This window comes from Colias croceus, chromosome 28, assembly GCF_905220415.1.
Source record: "Colias croceus chromosome 28, ilColCroc2.1".
Classification (NCBI taxonomy): domain Eukaryota; kingdom Metazoa; phylum Arthropoda; class Insecta; order Lepidoptera; family Pieridae; genus Colias; species Colias croceus.
In genome coordinates, this window is record NC_059564.1 from 3,566,687 (window position 1) to 3,586,498 (window position 19,812).

The 19,812-nt window shown below is 34.8% G+C and overlaps 2 protein-coding genes and 1 long non-coding RNA gene across 5 annotated transcripts in view; 2 read left to right on the plus strand and 1 right to left on the minus strand.

Annotated features, from left to right (window-relative positions):
* Positions 1-19,812, minus strand: part of LOC123704147 (PTB domain-containing adapter protein ced-6) — a 66,388-nt gene that overhangs the window by 35,061 nt on the left and 11,515 nt on the right. The gene's annotated exons all lie outside the window — the stretch shown is intronic.
* Positions 1-19,812, plus strand: part of LOC123704148 — a 56,094-nt gene that overhangs the window by 18,042 nt on the left and 18,240 nt on the right. The gene's annotated exons all lie outside the window — the stretch shown is intronic.
* Positions 2,321-7,236, plus strand: LOC123704149. The gene is made up of 2 exons (XR_006753086.1): positions 2,321-2,403; positions 6,984-7,236. It is a non-coding gene; the product is annotated as an uncharacterized LOC123704149 (long non-coding RNA).

Consider the following 19,812-nt stretch of genomic DNA (forward strand, 5'->3'; position numbering starts at 1 on the left):
CCAGGTAAGTAAATCATCCGGATGGTGGAACGGGGATATAATCCATCATCCGGTGCGGAGAGGCGGCGTGAGAAGTGTTCCACTCACGCCGCCCCCCTAGGAAGGTAGACCTGGCGGCCTCCCGCCACATTCACGTTGGGCCTGGAGATAGGCTGCCGCTGACGGGTCCGCGGACGCGGTTCTACCGAATACCCGCGGCCCCGTCTATAAAGCGGCACGGCGGAACACAGTGGAGTTTAGTCGGTAGGTCCCTGCACTCAGCAGGGTGAGTCCGACATAACCCAGGGCTCTTTCCCCGAGTGCCCTGGGTATGCTTAAATGCATTCTCCACTATAAAAAAAAGGTAAGTAAATCATAGGCTATATTTTTTTTAAAGCTGGAACAAGCGATTAGTATAACTAAAGTATAAATTGTATTGCATGAATGGTTTCAAATATAGCTATAATTCGCGTATTTAGAGGCAATGACAAGAAAATTAAAAGTATAGACTATAGACATTTAAATAGATAAATATATGTATTTAAAACGGTTTGTCTCGCTTTATGAATGTGAAAATTGTAGTAAATTGTAGGTAGGTATGTCTGTTTGGTTTTTAAATTACTGCTTGATCAATGTGTGGTTGACTCTGTTAGTTATTGCAAGTCAGTACCTATAATTAGATTTTTAAAATTCAAATTATATTTCTTTGCAAGAATGTGACCTCCGGTCTCGGAGGGGAGTCCTGTAGCGACACCTCGCTCTGAATCGCGCAAGCGAAATGTTTTCGCTACAGAGCATATTATATTATATACAACTTTCCGACATCATCCATCGGGGCCTTAACGGCCGGCCAGTCGAGTATCCTCCTTTTGCGATGGAGGAATTCCACCTTCCTTCCTCCACAATCCGCATTGTTCCGCTCCTATTGGTCTTAGCGTGATGATATATGGCCTATAGCCCTTCTTGATAAAACACGCTATCTTACACTGAAATAATTTCTCAAACAGGACCAGTAGTTCCTGATATTTGCGCGTTCAAGCAAACAAACAACCTCTTCAGCTTTATAGTATTAGCATTTAGCACAGTATTACAATATATTTCTGTAATACTGTGGTATTAGTATACATAGATATTCTGTAGCAAAGTACAAATTGTATTTTTCTATTCCCGAACCTTTCGAATTTTGATTGCAAGCCGAAGTCATAATCATTGATTTATCGACCATTGTATATTACTCATTATATAAACGTTTATATCATTATGTCATTTTGTTTGTTTATTGATGGTATTGTTTATAAAATATAGTTTGTTATGTAATTTGCTTCATCAAATGTAATGTTACACGATCATAAGAACCTAGTATATTTTTTTGTTACCTACATAAGTACTTCCTGTTTTAAGAATTATTTTTTTTATAAATAGGTACTTAAGTGTCTAATATTTTATATTAATAAATGTATTGTTTTACTTATACTAATACATAATTATTATAAAGAGGAAACGTTTGTAAGTATGTAAGTATGTATGGTTTTCACGCATAAATTTCTGGACCGATTTTGATAAAATTTGGCACAGATAATCTTTTGACCCTGAGAAAGAACATAGGCTTCCTTTTATTCCGAAATATGTACCACGGGTGAAGCCGGGGCGGACCGCTAGTGATTTATAACCACACTGTTCAAAATAGGTTATTTAACAGATTATTATTAACTATTTCGTAGCTGAAAAACATGAATAAGAAGAGACCATATCATCAGGTAATAAAGTTAAACACAATATATAAACAAAGAAAGCCATTCTTCCTCACCTATAAGTTATCAACAACTATAAGTGCCTATAGGTAATAACAAAAAAAAAAAACAAAATATGTAGTATACGATGTCTGTACATACCACAGTATAAAATCGCTAACCACTACATATACAATAAGTATTATATTATGTGTCTTTCTAAAACACACAGCGTTGGATGAAGAAAGCAGTCTATGAATCCTATATATCTCTATGCAAATTGGGTCACCTTACCAAATATCGATGGATCTTTCACCTCACTAGCAAGAGCGCGTCCCTAGTATGACATCTGTCATCATCGCCTTTGAAGCGCTGTCATCTTCCAAGCTCCATAGCGTTTATGAATTCGTGCGCAATAACATCGCGCAGAATATAATTCTCGAATTCGAATATATATAATTATAATTCTCGAATATTAAGTGTGATAAAACACACACGCGTTAAATTTTAGTGTTTTTCTAGTGAAAAACGGAATTAGTTCCAATATGAAACACAAAAGACCACGTTGTCGGAAGGAAATTCGAAAACCGGTGCTTTGGTATGTATAATAGTGGCGGGAACTCTTTTTCGTCCTCGGAGGACGAGAGAAGTTATGGTTCGTCACTGCCCAAGAGACCGGGAGACGAGAAATTCCGTAAGTACAATCAAACTTGTCAGAACATGTCCGGACTCGTGCATAGATTTTCATCCAGCACGTGGCATACATGTCACAGTATTTGACACAAATACATCAATATTTAGATGTAGGTAATTAATAAAACACAATGCATGCCTATAATGAGATCACTACATTATCATCGGGTTTCTTTATCATACACAGGCACATTGGTTACTGTGTCAAGTATTGCTTTTAACCAGACTTGTGAAATAGCGTTAGGCTACCTAGGTAGAAGGTACTTAGGTATAAGGAATCCACCGTGATCCCCTCTGGCTAACGAGCCCCAGCACTCAGCAGGTAGTGAGGCATCTCAATCACTTAGACCATTCAATTGTAACTACCTCAACAAAAGTGAGTACCTACTACTTAGTGCCCACTGACTACATAAATAATTCAAGACAATTAAGATGTACTTAGATTTTAGATAGTTGTTACAAAACCTGTCTATCACAATATTCTAAAGAGAAGAAATTGTTAATTAACTATTTTAATATTATTTCAATATTGATACATGTCACATATAGATTTTACATTACTTATTATAGGATATGATATAGAGTGTATAATATGAGCAACAGTCTCACACAATATTCAGTAGGAGCTACTTATTACTGCAAGTTGAGATTACCTAATTTATCTTACGGTAAATAATTCTTAACATAAGGAGCTTATTTTCATAGCCAATTGATACCAGAATAAGCTTTGATTCTATGGGTACTTATTTGAATAGTAGTAAAAAATCATAAGAAATAGACATTGCAGATTATAAGAGGTAGATATGTTTATATACATTATCATCATCAAGGACCCATATTTACTGTATCCCCGAACAGTTGAATGAGATCATTCTTGGTTATAATGTTACCGATGATAATGTTGTTTATCTAGTTCCTTTCTTACTTAAGTGAAAGAGCTTGCCTTAAAATTAACACTCAGGTGTGATAACAATTCTATAATATCAACAGTAAAGTAACCAAAATCTTTGTATTTTTTATTTGTATCTTCTACAAAAATATGTACTGAAAATATGTACAAGGCGTCCTTAGCCATGATTAGCTTAGTATGGTTATGCTGAAAGAACTGTGTCCAGAAAGACCCAGAAAAATATATGCCACACTTACATTCAGATATGCTTCTAGCAATAAGAGCTGATGGCTCCGCCAGGTTGATATTCAACCTGAGACACCTAAACACCTAGGTATTAACCAGGTAATTTTGATACATATCACAGATTATAACGGTAATTAAATTTTTACAAAGCCAGGATTGTCTTGTAAAATAAGACATCATTGGTAACAGTAATGAGATTCTCACAAGGCCAGGATTGGCTTGTACAATCAGGCATCATTGGCCTATTTTCTGCCTGCATATGGCAGCCATTTCAAATGGTCGCGGAGACCCTACAGGCTGGAGGTGCCCTCCTTCTGTTTTATTTAAGCTATTAAGTTTTGGTCTATTGAGACCGTTGCAAAATTAACTTCACAGGTCGTGTAGACTGTGAGGATTTTGGAAAAGCTTAATTGGCACTACAGCCACATAAAGTGCCTTCTGATTTAGTTGGACAATTATCTTTTGGGTCTACCATGACTAATCCAATTTAACTTCACAGGTCGCGGAGACCATGGAGGTTTTGGTAAAGCCTGATTGGCAGGACTATTCCAATTCAACTTCACAGGTCGCGGAGACCATGGGGGTTTTGGTAAAGCCTGATTGACAAGACTATTCCAATTCAACTTCACAGGTCGCGGAGACCATGGAGATATTGGTAGAGCTTGATTGGCACTCCAATCACAAAAAGGGCCACAGCCCTCTGATTTAGTTAAACTATCAGGATTATTCTAATAATTTAACTTCACAGGTCTCGGAGACCATGGAGATTTTAGTAAAGCCACAGAATGAGCTACAGCCTTCTAGTTAGACAATTATCTTTTCGTCTACAAGGATTGTTCCAATTAACTCTACAGGTCCCGGAGACCATAGAGATTTTGGGAAGGCAGGTTTGGCACATCAATTACAAAGTGTACATTGTAAGCCTGGATACTTGTGCCTCATGTGTGATACTATAGAAATGTCTGTGTTATTGCCAGTCCCAAAAGCCTCAAAGATAGAGCATACTGTGGTAGTCATTAAAAGGACCATGTCTTGCACTAAATAAGAGTTGCAGACAGTTCTAGACATCTAACACTGAGAGGACTGTACAGTTGTCGCCTCCAGGTATTTCTCTAGAGTTTCGCGCACAGCAGACCAAGAGAGAAAGGCTTTCCCTCTACATGCTATACAAGACTTAAGAGTTGTGGAAAAGAAACATAAACAGAAATGTAATAGTCTTTGTAAAAGAACAAGTTTCTCACTTCCTAACTACAGATACCGCGGATGCGGGCTGAGTAGGACATCTGAACAGTACTTACCTGTCAGAGAAATGAAGAGGGAAGCAGGGGACTTGGCATTAGAACTTCTGACTTATAGGTCGGGTACCAGATATGCAATAAAAGTGCTTCTGAGTAAATTGCAAGGGGCGCACATCCTGTAGCCCAAGCTATCAATCAGACTTTGGTCGCCCACATACAAAGGTTGCTGACTCTCTTAGCTCTTACAACTGAGTAACTGTACCTAGCTGAAAAGTTGAGAATAACTCTTGGCACGCTTCCAGGACGCCTAGATGGCCTTTGATTTAGATTGCCTCTCAAGAAATCAACCTGTACCGGAGTAGCTTCTCCTACCTTGTACAACAGGAAATATAATATTTCGGAAGCTCCTGATATGGACCATTTCGCTACCCAAAGGAATGCTTTAGTGCCAAGGCATATTTGCCAAAGCCTGCTCCGAATTTTGCGACATCTGCAGTCGTTGATGGAGCTGACGCCTAGACTGAATATTCCCTTCACTTCAAGGGTAATCCTCCAAGTGCACTAGCGCACCTCGCACCCCGGGACCGGGGCAGATACATAGCACCCAAGGGTGGCTTATGGTTGATATAATAAATAATAATAATATACGGGCATTTCTCCGCAACTCAATGTCAAGCGCCTAAAGATGGCTTATGGTTATTGACTATTATGGTTATATATGGTTATTGACCCGGAAGTCATGAGCACTCAGACCATTGGTGAATGGCCTTACGGCCTTATGGCCCCCCAACTGCTCAGTCAGAAAAAGGGGGGGGGGGGAGAAAACAGCCCATTGTAAAGCAAAGGAGAAAGAGCAGTTAAGTAGTGGTGCCCCTCCACAGTGCCAACATATTATGACCCTCCAAGCAGGAGGTGACTTTCATAATGCAATGCTAAAAAAAAAAAAAAAAAAAAGAATGCATGTAATCTAGTACACAGGGATTCTATTTAATTGGCTTAAGTCTATCATAAGCAAGCTGACCCTGTTCATGACATGAACATGACTTCTGAAAACCTCAAAATACAGTTTTTTATCACAGCAAGATAAGATTATAACCTGACCTGAATTTGGATACTAAATGGATACAACAACACATTATCCATCAGGTGGTCGGTTGTGAGGAAACTCAGACACATAGATATGCCCAGTGACCCATGTGGAAAGGTTGGTTCAAGTAACAAAGGACTGATTTTCAATCTTAAAAGTAGATGATTGATTCTTATCTATAAAGGGGCGGACCCTTTAACCTTGCAACACAAACCTTTATCTCTGGCTAGTTAAGGTCCCTCCAGATCTTAAAAACAGTAAACGTAGTAGCCCTGTCCAGCAGTGGCTTCAAGAATGTGGTAAGGGCACCAACCCGTGGAGGCAGTGGAAGGACCATACAGTCAATTATAAAAGTTTTACTATCAATCAGTCAATTTAGCCAGTGCCAGTGAGTCTGGTTTACTTTAAGGTAACCTTAAACTGTTTAATTTATTATTTAATTCAGTGTAATTAATTTAAGATCATAGTAATGATCAATGTGTAACAAACATTCTTAATGCTTAAGGTACAGTTGTGTTAACATTGCTTATTATAGTTATTTTATATACAGATGTTATTTACTGTAGTATTTAGCCTTAGAGGCTCCATTGTTTATCCTTGGTGACATTGATCTTCCTTTGAGTTATAATTTTTAAAATTTTATTTTTATGTTATTATTTGAACTTTGATTTGTATCAAAGATATAGAGAAATAATTAAGCAGTTCTTAGGTTCTAAGACTTAGCTCATTAGTATTGGCTTATTGAGAAGATTATCTGAGGAGAATAATTTAAAATTTAGAGGATACCTATATGGTTAGTTCTTACAATATGAAAGAAAAACAATTTTTGTTATTACATAACCCCCTTGTATTGTTTTTAGAATTTAAAATATAACTTTATTTTACAATACAACAGGTTCATTTAACATTCTGTAAGGAATGAAATTTAAGTTGTTAATACAGCACTTAGGTATTACAATATTAACAAGATAATTTATTTTCAACATAGCGTTTGTATGTCTTTCTTCACCAGCAGATATCAAACACATCTTCATCCAACGCTGTGTGTTTTAGAAAGACACATAATATTGATGTTTTGCATTAAAACAAAACATGTATTATGTGTCGAATAAAACACACAGCGTTGCAGTTTACTGCTTGCTGATGAAGATGCTATGGAGCTTGGAAGATGACAGCGCTTCAAAGGCGATGATGACAGATGTCATACTAGGGACGCGCTCTTGCTAGTGAGGTGAAAGATCCATCGATATTTGGTAAGGTGACCCAATTTGCATAGAGATATATAGGATTCATAGACTGCTTTCTTCATCCAACGCTGTGTGTTTTATTCGACACATAATACATGTTTTGTTTTAATGCAAAACATCAATATTATTTAAACTATCAACTATGTATGTTTAAAAATATTTGTCTGAACATTGTTTAAGATGCGCTGCATAAATATCTTCAACAGATGACATCATTCCCACTGCAATTCTGTGAAATCTTAATGAATCTATTTATTACCTGGCTTTTGTATTTATTTTACACTACTTTTTCACCCGACCTCGCATAGGTTACAAATCCTACTAATATCCTACTAGTAATATTATAAATGCCAAAGTTTGTATGGATGTATGGATGTTTGTTACTCTTTCACGTAAAAACTACTGAACCGATTACAATGAAATTTAGCACACATATAGAGGGTAACTTGGATTAACACATAGGATAGTTTTTATCCCTGAAATCCCACGGGAACGGGAACTATGCGGGTTTTCCTTTGCAAGCGCGGGCGAAGCCGCGGGCGGAAATCTAGTCTAGTTAGATATAAATGCGAAAGTTTGTGAGGATGGATGGATGGATGTTCGTTATTCTTACACGCAAATGCTACAGAACCGATTACAATGAAATTTGGTATGTAGGTAGCTGAAGACCCGGAATAAGACAAAGGCTACTTTTTATCCAGAAATAACACAGGATCGGGATAGTTCTATGCGGGTTTTTCTTAGCTAGTGGTTAAATAAAAGAAAGTTAAATGTTATTCGATCTCCAACAAAATTATTACGAAAGCCATGGTTTCGTATTATTCTAAATTTTTATTTTTGCGGTTAATTTCTATCAAGTCCAGTGAACAGGAGAAAGTTTTTATAATTTTGATTTATTGCTTGAATTTCTTTTTTTTAACACTTATATTAGCTTCAACTGTATGTTTGTATGTAACCGACAACTTTATACTCGATTTTGACCCACTTTTAATGACAGGACAGATTTAATTCAAATTTTGTGCACTTATCAAGGATCTCGATCGGTGACAAATGACAATACAAGTAAAGTATTTTATGAGTGAATAAGAGTGAATATATATTATAATAATTCGATTTAGGTTTTTTTAAAACCATACTTAATATTTTAAAATATAATAATAATTGATCATTTAATGAAAACACATAAAAAAGTGTTCTTCTTTTTAGAACCCATTTAAAATGAATTTTAGAATGTTTATTTTTAGAATTATTTAAATTCATTTTAACAGACTTGTAATATCGATTTTCCTATCTAGTTTTATGCATACAAATGTTAACTGCATAGAATTCTAAGATATTTATTATTTATGTATCTATAAAAGCTTCTTGATCTGTAATTGAAACTGCTGTCAAAAGTGCAATGAACCTTGTCAAATGTCAAGGTATACACTATACAGTGGTATAAACTCGGTATAAACTATAAACTGCGATTCGTTATTGAAAAGTAAACTCTGTTTTGTTTTTATATCTCTTTGAAACTTTGCCTTGAGACATCTTTTTTAATGAACACTATTGCAACAAATTTGTATTATTTTTATATATATTTACATGGCCTTCTTCAATACAAAATTAATAATATAATATTGTGTCGAGAGGTCTAAAGTTTGTCCATTTATTTACACACTAGGCTTTCCGCCCGCGGCTTCGCTCGCATCGAAAAAGGAAAACGCGCATAGTTCCCGTTCCCGTGATTTAAAATTAACCTATGTCTACGGACAGACAGCGACAACGACTTTGTTTTATACCATTTTAGCTTTCCGCCCGCGGCTTCGCCCGCTTTGTCTAAAACATAATTATTTGTCTATTAAAAAACTGCATCAAAATCTGTTGCGTAGTTTTAAAGATTTATGCATACATAATTATGGACATAAAACGACTTTGTTTTATACTATGTAGTGATTGTAGCGATTTGAACGTGACAGTTATAACCACAGACTGCAAATTCAACAGAACATTTGTTTCAAACTGAATTCTAACTGTGCTAAAAACAATACAGAACCAACCAGAGACAATAGAGCGATATTAAGCAAGCGGCACACGGTTATGCCTTTGTTAGTTTGTCAAGCTTGCGTTGTGAATAAACGCGGAAGCCGTTTTGAATGTAACTCGTTGACCTATTGAAGTAAACGGTTTTATCGGTTTGAAATTCTAGCTGTAAGTATATTTGCTTGCTCTGTGAATGATTGTTTTCACTTTTATGTGTTTGTGTGAAAAAAATGAGGCGTTAAAATATACAGTATATGATTAGATTATGACAAGGAATTAATAACAATAATATTATGTTCTTCTTTTTAATTGTTATTAAAATCGCTGGCTATAGATAAACTTTAAAAATAAATATTTTCTTTCTCTCTTTAATATTTTTGACTGTGCGTTGTAGAATCCTACCTCCTACTTATATTATAAATGCGAAAGTTTGTGAGGATGTGTGTGTGTTTGTTACTCTTTCACGAAAATCCTACTGAACCGATTACAATGAAATTTAGCACACATATAGAGGGTAACTTGGATTAACACATAGGATAGTTTTTATCCCGGAAATCCGACGGGAACGGGAACTATGCGGGTTTTCCTTTGCAAACGCGGGCGAAGCCGCGGGCGGAAATCTAGTACTATATTATAAATGCGAAAGTTTGTGAGGATGTGTGTGTGTTTGTTACTCTTTCACGAAAATCCTACTGAACCGATCACAATGAAATTTAGCACACATATAGAGGGTAACTTGGATTAGCACAAAATTTAGGTTTTATGCCGGAAATCCCACGGGAACGGGAACTATGCGGGTTTTCCTTTGAAAACGCGGGCGAAGCCGCAGGCGGAAATCTATTGTAGAATAACTTTTAAAAAATCTAAAAATCACTTTTTATAAGTAGATAATGCAAAATAAATTATTATAATATGTACACGGAAACAGTTATCTATGCCTATAATTAGCAAATAGCAATAGCCTACGCGGAAAGCCGATTTCAATACATACATTAGTTGAATGCTGCATTTAAATCACTGACCTAGCTATTCTTTGCCAATTCTTTGTTTCGACATTTTTTTAGTTGCAAATTGCATTGCTGTCTGTGTTCTATTAGATAATGTTTTGAATTATAAATTGATTTCGACAATTTATTTTGCGGCGAATTACAATTGAAAAGAGAGTGCTATATTTTTGTACTTAAATTAATATCGATTAGTGAACTAAATCGGACTGTATGTAAGTAAATATATTACCTAAGTATATTAGTATTATAATATTATCTGTGCCTATATCATACACGTTGTAAGATAATTAATTCATCTACCACATCTACCTACATAAATATAATTACTCTGCAAAACGCTTGCACATCCAAGGCTTTATTCACTGAACATTGCGATTTTCCAAGGTCGCAAATTTGCTAATAAATTTAATTACATCAATTTCAAAAGAAACCTTACAATTTTGATATTACGTCATCATGTTCTATACGTATTATTTTTTAATTGATGAAATAATTGATTCTTAAAACATTCACACACTTAACAGTGATCTGTATTTTAATGTAAAGAAAACAAATTACAATATACCTATTAGTACGGGAACTTACTTAAAATAAAATAATAAAATAAATCTTTATTTCACCTTTAAAATATACAATATTGATTATGAGGCTCTGGCTCTCTTGCTAGGCATAGCCTGTGTTAAGAAAGCCAGTCCCTTCCCTTAATACATTGTGGTCTAGATAAAGGTTAAAACAAAAAGAAAATTTATACAAAGGCAAAAATTAAAAATAAAAGGGGGATAGCCAACCCAATGAATGTGTGGTGTGAGTGTTTGTGTGTTTGTGTGTGTGTGTGTGTGTGTGTGTGTGTGTGTGTGTGTGTGTGTGTGTGTGTTTGTGTGTGTGTACGTGTGTGTGTATGTGCATGTATGTGAGTGAGTGTGGGTGGATGTGTGTTTGAGTTTTTGTGGGAGTGTGTGTTTAAATTATTTGGGTAACGAGTGAACATGTTGTGTAATCTGTATTATTATGGTGAGTTGAGTTACATTAATAATTTATTTAACTTGTGAGATAAGGAGATTTTCTATGCCATCGTAATCATAGTCGTCTAGCCATGATAAAACCGTTTTCTTGAAGGCGTTCCTATTTAGCTTTTTAGCATTAATATTGTTCAACTTGTTGTATATACGAGGAGCTAGTACTCTGTATGATTTGTTAGCAAATTTACTTTTAATAGCAGGTACAGGGCATCGATCTATCCGTTTATTCGTTACTTGAAGCGTGGGTACAGTATTGATATGGTATCTCTGTAGAATATTTAAGAAAAATAATTTGCGGACACTAAGCACTTGTGCTTCTTTGAGAACTGCAGTGGTAGGACATCTAAATGGTAGTTTCAAGGCAACTTTCATGGTGAAACTTCATTAGACAGCGTTGCGCTCGTTCAACTTGAATTAAATGCGTTTTTGGCATACCACCCCAAGTGCATATGCAGTAGCGAAGCAGACTTTCGCACAACGCTTTGTAGGCCAGAATCAAGATGTTCTTGTTGGCCACAGCATTAAGTGACTTAAAAATATACACCAGGCGCCGCATTTTTGTTGCTAAATAATTCGCTTGCGGTATCCATCTTAGGTTATGGTCTATTTGAATGCCTAAATATTTACAGTGCTCTACACGCGTTAAATTTATACAAGCACAACTACTGATATAGTGATGATGTCTGTTACCGGATAGGTATGCAATTTAATATTAAAATCACTGGTAGGCAATCCAGTTTTTGTTTTTGCGAAACAGATAAGATTTGATTTTCTTATGTTGAGTGATAGAAGGTTGTCCTCAAGCCATCCAGATGTCGCCGCCAATCCTGCCTCTGCAACTATTTTGACGTCACGCCAGTCTCTGTGGTGGAATAGGATGACAGTGTCATCGGCGAACATAGTAATGTCCGCGTTGGGTATCTGCATCATGCACAGTGGGTTAATGTAGATCAAAAATAAGATTGGCGCGATCGTACTTCCTTGAGGGATACCGTACCGAGAGCTAGATACCTCATTGCTTACCTGGCCATCTACTTTCACACGCTGTGATCTGTCCGTAAGATAGTCCTGGAACCAGTTCAAGGCCACTCCTCTGATTCCAATATTTTGCAATTTAGCAATGAGGATTCCAGAGGACACGGTATCAAACGCCTTTTGGAGATCTAAAAAAATTCCAAGGCACTTCTCACCACGATCCAGATATGTAGTTATAAGTTCGGTAAGTCTTAGCGTCGCATCCTCAGTTGAGACTCCAGAACGGAACCCAAACTGGTGTTGTGAAATTATATTATTTACATTTAGGAAGTCAATCAGTCTTTTGGTAACAACTTTTTCTAAGATTTTAGAGATACTGGGTAGTAAGAAGATCGGTCGGTAATTGGAAGGTTCTGTAGCATCACCTGACTTGAAAATTGGTACTATTACAGATTTTTTTAAAGACGAAGGAAAGACACCAGAGCCAATACTAAGGTTACATAAAAAGGTAAAACTTAATAAAGTTATTACTTATCTTTTACGGGGACTTATGTTGATGGAATTCCACGTATCTCGATGATTTTGTTAACGTGTCATTCTATTCGAGACACCAGCTGACGTATAATACACCATGTTGTAACCAGCTGATTTTTTTTTCGTTGAGACATTGGGTTAGCTACAATTTGACAAATTTTTAGCTGATAGGAAATGAATGAATGTATTTTTTTTCCTACGTGCGTGGGAGGCTACAACCGCTTTTCCCCCCAACCGAGCGCCAGCTGACGTTCACGAGGCTTTATAATACTATACTCTGATGCGTCTGAGTCTGACGAATTATCTCTTGAGAGGAAATAATGAACCTGGCTCGCGTACCACATTATATATATCTATAAAATTATACGAATCTTGATTAAAATACTATATATAACCGATTACAATAAAATTTAGCACACATATACAGGGTAACTTGGATTAACTAATAAGATAGGTTTTATGCCGGAAAACGGGTACGGGAACTATGCGGGTTTTTCTTTGAAAACGCGGGCGAAGCCGCTGGCGGAAAGCTAGATAAAAATATTCGTGTTTATTCTGTTATCATTATTACATATGTCCCAAATACATTGACACAATAATTATTATATTTGACATAATGCGCAATAATATCTAAATAGCACAAAGAAGATGCATGACCCTGGGTTATCAACGCAGTATGAACTGTCATGTTAGATTTATTTTCGTCATTAGCGTCTAGATCAAGCGTTGATAACGGTGCTTCTGGAAAAGTGTATCCTTCCTATTGTTTCGCTATATTGTCTGTAGTCGATGGATCTGTCAACTGTCAAAACGTTTTTTTTTAAGTGAAACTTCTTTATCGGGGTTGCAAAAAAAATTTAGTGTAACATTTTTTCGTTACGCGTGACATTTTTCCGTTACGCGCCATCTTTTTCTTATCCCTACCACGCGTGATTCGACGTATTTCTGTAAAGTTGCATATAGTAAATTATTTTTTGAAAAATAAGGTCATAAAGAAGTTTCACTTCTTACGTGTGTACACTAGTACACGCACACATTTTTATTATTTTTGAACTGAAACTTCTTTATCGGGGTTGGACAAAAATTTAGTGTAACATTTGTTCGTTACGCGTGACATTTTTATTATGTATGGCAATGGGCAAACGGTTTCTATATAGAATAGATTTTTTCCAAAGAGAGAATTTCAAATTAGAACTGTTTATAATGTACATTGTGGATTTTTAAACAATGCAATATCTAATTAGTCGTATTATATTTTGACAGTAGACCAGTAACATAAAACAACCTCGAATATTATAATTGTATTTATTGGAGTATCTTCTACATTCTACATACCTATTATCTATCTAATTTGAAGTGTGTGTAGTAAAGTAAAAGTTTAGGAAGGTTTTCACTTTTCAAATAAGACATATTTGAAACTTTATGTAGGCTAACTTAACTTGACTTAGGGCCGATTTTACAATGCTTGGATAAAACTTATCCGTCCAATAAAGTATTACACGATAATATTAATTAAAATGTCACGTAAACTGTTAAATACCGGCAATTAGAATACGTTTTTAAAATGGTAGTTTTATACATTATTCGACGAATAAGTTTTATCCAAGCATTGAAAAATCGGCTCTTATTGGTACGTCTACACAAGTGTTTTATAACTTCACTGATTCTCAACTCAACAATTATTATTCAATGAAGTATTTCAGCCTAGTTGATTAATTAGGAAAGGAAAATAATAAGGAAGCAGTCGTTTAAGAAAAAGAAACAGAAACCTTAAACTATAATGATTTAGATTCAAAATTATATTTCTTAAAACGACAATAATTGTCAACCGTAGTGTGCACCTTTTTACAAAAAAAAAAAAAATGTTGTGTGGTTTTATGAAACCACTGTAAAAGTGAAACTTTTTTTCACACTGTAGACATTTAACTAAAAATTATCGTATTTGTACGATAATTATCGTACGTATCGTGCGTCACGCGACATGCGCTACACAGACCAAAAAGTTTGAGACGATGTAATAAAAGTTTCACTTTAAAAATTAAAGTGGAGTCACGGGTAATTACTAGTAAATATTTAAAATGTATTCTTAACAATGTACACTTGATTAGAGAAAACAATTACGCTATCGTTATATATATATATATATATATGCAAAGTAATATTTAATGTTCCTATTTATTTCATGTACGTGATTATTTCATTGTTTTGCATTTTTTTATCTTTAAATAGTAAACAGAATTACCGTGTTGTACTTTTGATAACATTTTTCTTGTATTACAGTTAGGTTTACACAATTTGTACAATCCTAAACACAAATACACACACACACACACACTTATTTTTGTTTAGAAAAGCAAGAACCATTTCAACCAGTATGTACATATTATATCAATAGTAACTTGTATAAAACAAGTCGATTTCTGTCCCTATCACCCTATGTATGCTATGCTTAGATCTTTAAAACTATACGCAATGGATTTTGATGCGGTTTTTTTAGATAGATAGAGTTTAGTATATAATTTGTTAATTCGTATTTCTTTATTTACTTAAATTAAGTCATAAGCAGCAGCAGGCGGAAAGCTAGTCCTAAATATGTAAAATGTAGGTACCTAAGTGCCCTTACGCACTAGCGGTTAACCGCTAGTGCGTAAGGGCACTTAATGTAATGTATGTTTGTTCTAGAACGAAAAAGTAACTCTATTCATCTGAGTAACGTCGAACTTAAATCAAATAGCGTCATTTATATTGCGTACTTAATATTAAAATTTTATGATATCCATTTATGGTTATTAGTTGTTGACTCATTTACGTGTTAGCGACTTGTCTATATCCCTAAAACCCGCATAGTTCCCGTTCCCATGGGAATTCCAGGATAAAACCTACCCTATGTGTTAATCCAACTTATCCCCTATATGTGTGCAAAATTTCATTGTAATCGGTTCTGTAGTATTTGCGTGAAAGTAACAAACATACACCCCTACACGTATACACATACTCATGGATGGATGGATATCCTCACAAACTTTCGCATTTATAATATTAGTAGGAAGTAGGATTACATACCTATTTGAAAATAAATTATTAATCACATTTAGTTCATAAATTTTGTAAAATTAAGAAATCGATCCTACGACTTTCAAGATTCTCGTTCACTACTAAACCAAAGATTATAAATTGCGAAAAAACAAGAATCAAGATTCTACATTAATATTGTTATTAAAAAAACAAATCAGTTATGTAATTACGTGATAAAAATCATAATATATCGCCATTATTATAATGCATTCAATTATTTACAATTATAAATGCAGCCTTCGTCTTCTATTAATTGAATGAATATGTAAGAACACGATTTGATGCATCCTTCTGTTAAAACATTATTTGTTTAGATATTATTAATTGCAATATCATTCAATACAAAATATGTAATACATAATTATATTGAAGAAGCCAACATTAATATGTTTTGTCGTCAAGCAAAATATTATGTTACACATAAATGTTACTACAGATGTTTTTATAACACTTAAAAATAAAGATAATGTATTATGTATAATTATTATAGTATATTAGTATATAATTATGTATAATTTGTAATATAAATATATGAGAACTAGATGTTATTTATACGTATGCGTATTATAAGAACAGATTTTAATATCTTAATAAGTTTCCAACTTTCATTCTGGCTGATCTAAATATTACATGTATAGATTAACATTATTTTGATCAAAGTTTATGAATAATTGCTGCCCCGGCAGATGTTGTTCTGCCCTATATTGCCCATTTTCGTGGTTTCTCTAGGTAAAAACCTTCCTGTGCGTTAACAATAACGTTAAAAATGAGCCAGTCAAGTGAGTTTTACGCCTAGAAATCATTTGACGATTTCTTTTTATTACATAGAGATAATGTACCCAATATTATTCTAAGAATGCAAAATGTAAACCAAAATATACTTTGGGTTATTAATAAAACTAAACTGTATATGTACTTCAATAACAGGAAGCGGTGACTCGGTGAGGATTTTCCGAATTTATAAATGCGTAATTAGAACCATATAACCGACTAGCTTTCCGTCCGCGGCTTCGCCCGCGTTTTCAGAGAAAACCCCGCATAGTTCCCTTTCCCGTGGGATTTCCGAGATAAAACCTATCCTATCTCTCAAGTTGGATCGAACTGCACATGGTGTGCGAATTTTATTATAATCGGTTAAGTGGTTTAGGAGTCCATTGAGGACAAACATTGTGACACGAGATTTATATATATTAAAGAAGAAAGATTAAGATACTAGCTGTGGCCCACGAATATACCCGCAATGCTCCGCTCCTGTTGGTCTTAGCGTGATGATATATAGCCTATAGCCTTCCTCGATAAATGGGCTATCTATAAGTGAAATAATTTTTCCAAATCGAACACGTGGCCGCTGAGATTAGCGCGTTCGCTCGCGCGCGTTCAAAACAAACAAACTCTTCAGATTTATAATATTAGAATTGAATTTGGTTAAGAATAAATAGTTAAGTACATCAATGTATAGGTATACGTATATAATATCGTTAGTAGTTAGTATAGTTGTTAATACAAACGCGGATTTTCCACAATATTTATAAATAAATAACGAGCTACGTAAACATAATGTTCAAAGCATGTTATCGAATGGTTTTATTATTGGATAAATTAATTATTATGATAAACAATACCCACAAATTATTATGATAAACAACACGGGTTTCCTTATAACTTTGCTTAAAATTATTACATAGAACAGTGATTGAATAATAATTGTTCAATCCCTACTAATATACTAAAATATGTAGGTAGTTGTATCGAGCGATTACACTCGCGGACGAACCCAAGGGCAAAAGTTAGTATTTCTATAGCTTATGTGTTATTCTGATACATAAGTTACAGCACTGCCATAGTATCATCAAAATTTGTTCAGTAGTTTTCGCGAAAAAGAATAACAAACGTAACTTACGCATTTATATTTTATAATGTTAGTATCTTGTTAGTGTGATGTGAAACTATATTTGTTTGTTTGTATGTCTTTCACGTTGCAATGACGCGATTTGATGATATGATTTTTATGTCTAGAGATAGTTAGGAGGCTAGAGAGAGAGATAAGCTATTAATACAGGCGAATACGCGGGCAGAAAGCTATCTAGAAATTATAATTAAAGCTATTAGTGGTAAGTACTGTCTTTCTGACATTTTTTGATAACCTGTTATTTTAAGCAATCGTAAAAAATGGTGTGTATCTGGTTTCACCAAAGGAGTGATCGAAATTAGTAACAGGAAAAATCTAGGATTAGTCAAACGTAGGTAATATTATATAAGTTTAAAATTCATTTTTGACTGAACATCTTTTTTTTTTTTTTTTTTTTTTTTTGTGTGGTGTCTCTCAATGTTAGCCAGAAGGGCTTCTACATTTTAACGCGGACGCGGGGGTGAACTGAAGGTTCACCCTGGTAGCGACATGCGCAAGGGCGTCCCCCCTTGACGGGGATCTCGAACCTCGGCTTGGACTGTCGCTTGAGTGGAGGAGGCCAGAAGGGCCCTAATCGGACGGGACTGAACATCGAGTTGATCGGTACTTACACAATCATAAATGATAAAATCAAGTAAAAACAGGTGATAAAAAATGTGCCAAAAGTAAGAACTGCCAAGAAACATAATATTTACATCTTTGATGTTTGGTTGCTCAGCAAACGCTGCGAACCACGCAACAGGACAGCGCTGATTTTCAGCCAGTTTATTTGTTTATTTTTCCTGTTTTTTAGGGTTCCGTACCTACAAGGCCCTATTACTGAAACATCGCTGTTTGACTATCTGTCTGTCTATCACCAGATCTCAGGAACCGTGATGAGGTACCTAATAATTAATTGCATTAGGTTTTATAGTTTATTAGTAAATTGCATTTTCAGTAAAAAAATAAATAGGACAATATTCTCCAACATTATTAGAACAGCTGTTTAATAAACCTACGTAATATCCAAATAAGACGATAGAAAGCGCTATTTACACAAATGTTACCGGACACACGCGAACACAAGTGAAAAAAAGTTATTAATTCGATAAATTACAATTTTTTAACACGTGCTTTAGTTTCTTCCTGTTTTAATTTTTAAACAAACTATCATTTTTTTATTGCAACAGAAAACTAAATTACAACGTGAATATTGCATCACTACTACATAGTATCACTACTACATACAAAACGGGTGAAGCCGCGGGCGGCACTACATAGTGCCGCCCGCGGCTTCACCCGTTTTGTCTAAAACCTTATTTAAAATTTATATACTAAAACCTTCACTCTATATATCTATTAAAAAAACCGCATCATAATCCGTTGCGTAATTTTAAAGATTTAATACAAAGGGACATAGGAACAGAGAAAGCGACTTTGTTATATACTATGTAGTCAAGAGGTCAGCAATAATCTGTATCATTGTCTATCATAACAAAAAACACAAAAACATATTATAATTATTACACTTACACAAGCGTCCAACTATTTTCCCAAACTTTCACATTAATTAATTATTATATTAGCAGGAACTAGGAAGTATACTTAAAGAATAAACACCTATTGTCATAGTTTTTATATGCAATGTTGGATTATAACAAGGTCGTGTGAAATTTTGAAATTTATTTTTAGTACATTGTAAATAACATTTTATACTACACTACTCCGCGCGGTTTCACCCCCGTAGCTCCACTCCTGTTGGCCGTAGCGTGATGATATAATATAGCCTATAACCTTCTTCGATAAATGGGCTATCTAACACCGAAAGAATTTTTCAAATCGGACCAGTAGTTCCCGAGATTAGCGCGTTCAAACAAACACGCAAACAAACATACAAACAAACAAACAAACTCTTCAGCTTTATAATATTAGTATAGATTGCCTGGAAGATATATCTGGTAAGCAATAAGGCTGATCGTTTGTATTATATATCTAAACTAACTTTTTGGCACATCATACCTAGTTACATTTTTTTTTGTATCATTAAATAAAAAATAATTGACTTATGCTGCTAACTGTACTTACAAATAATTACAAGCTCAATCTAAAATAGTTATCTTTGTTAATAATTGTAAATAGTACGTAATTATGCATTACGTAGTTTATTCTGTGGTAATAGC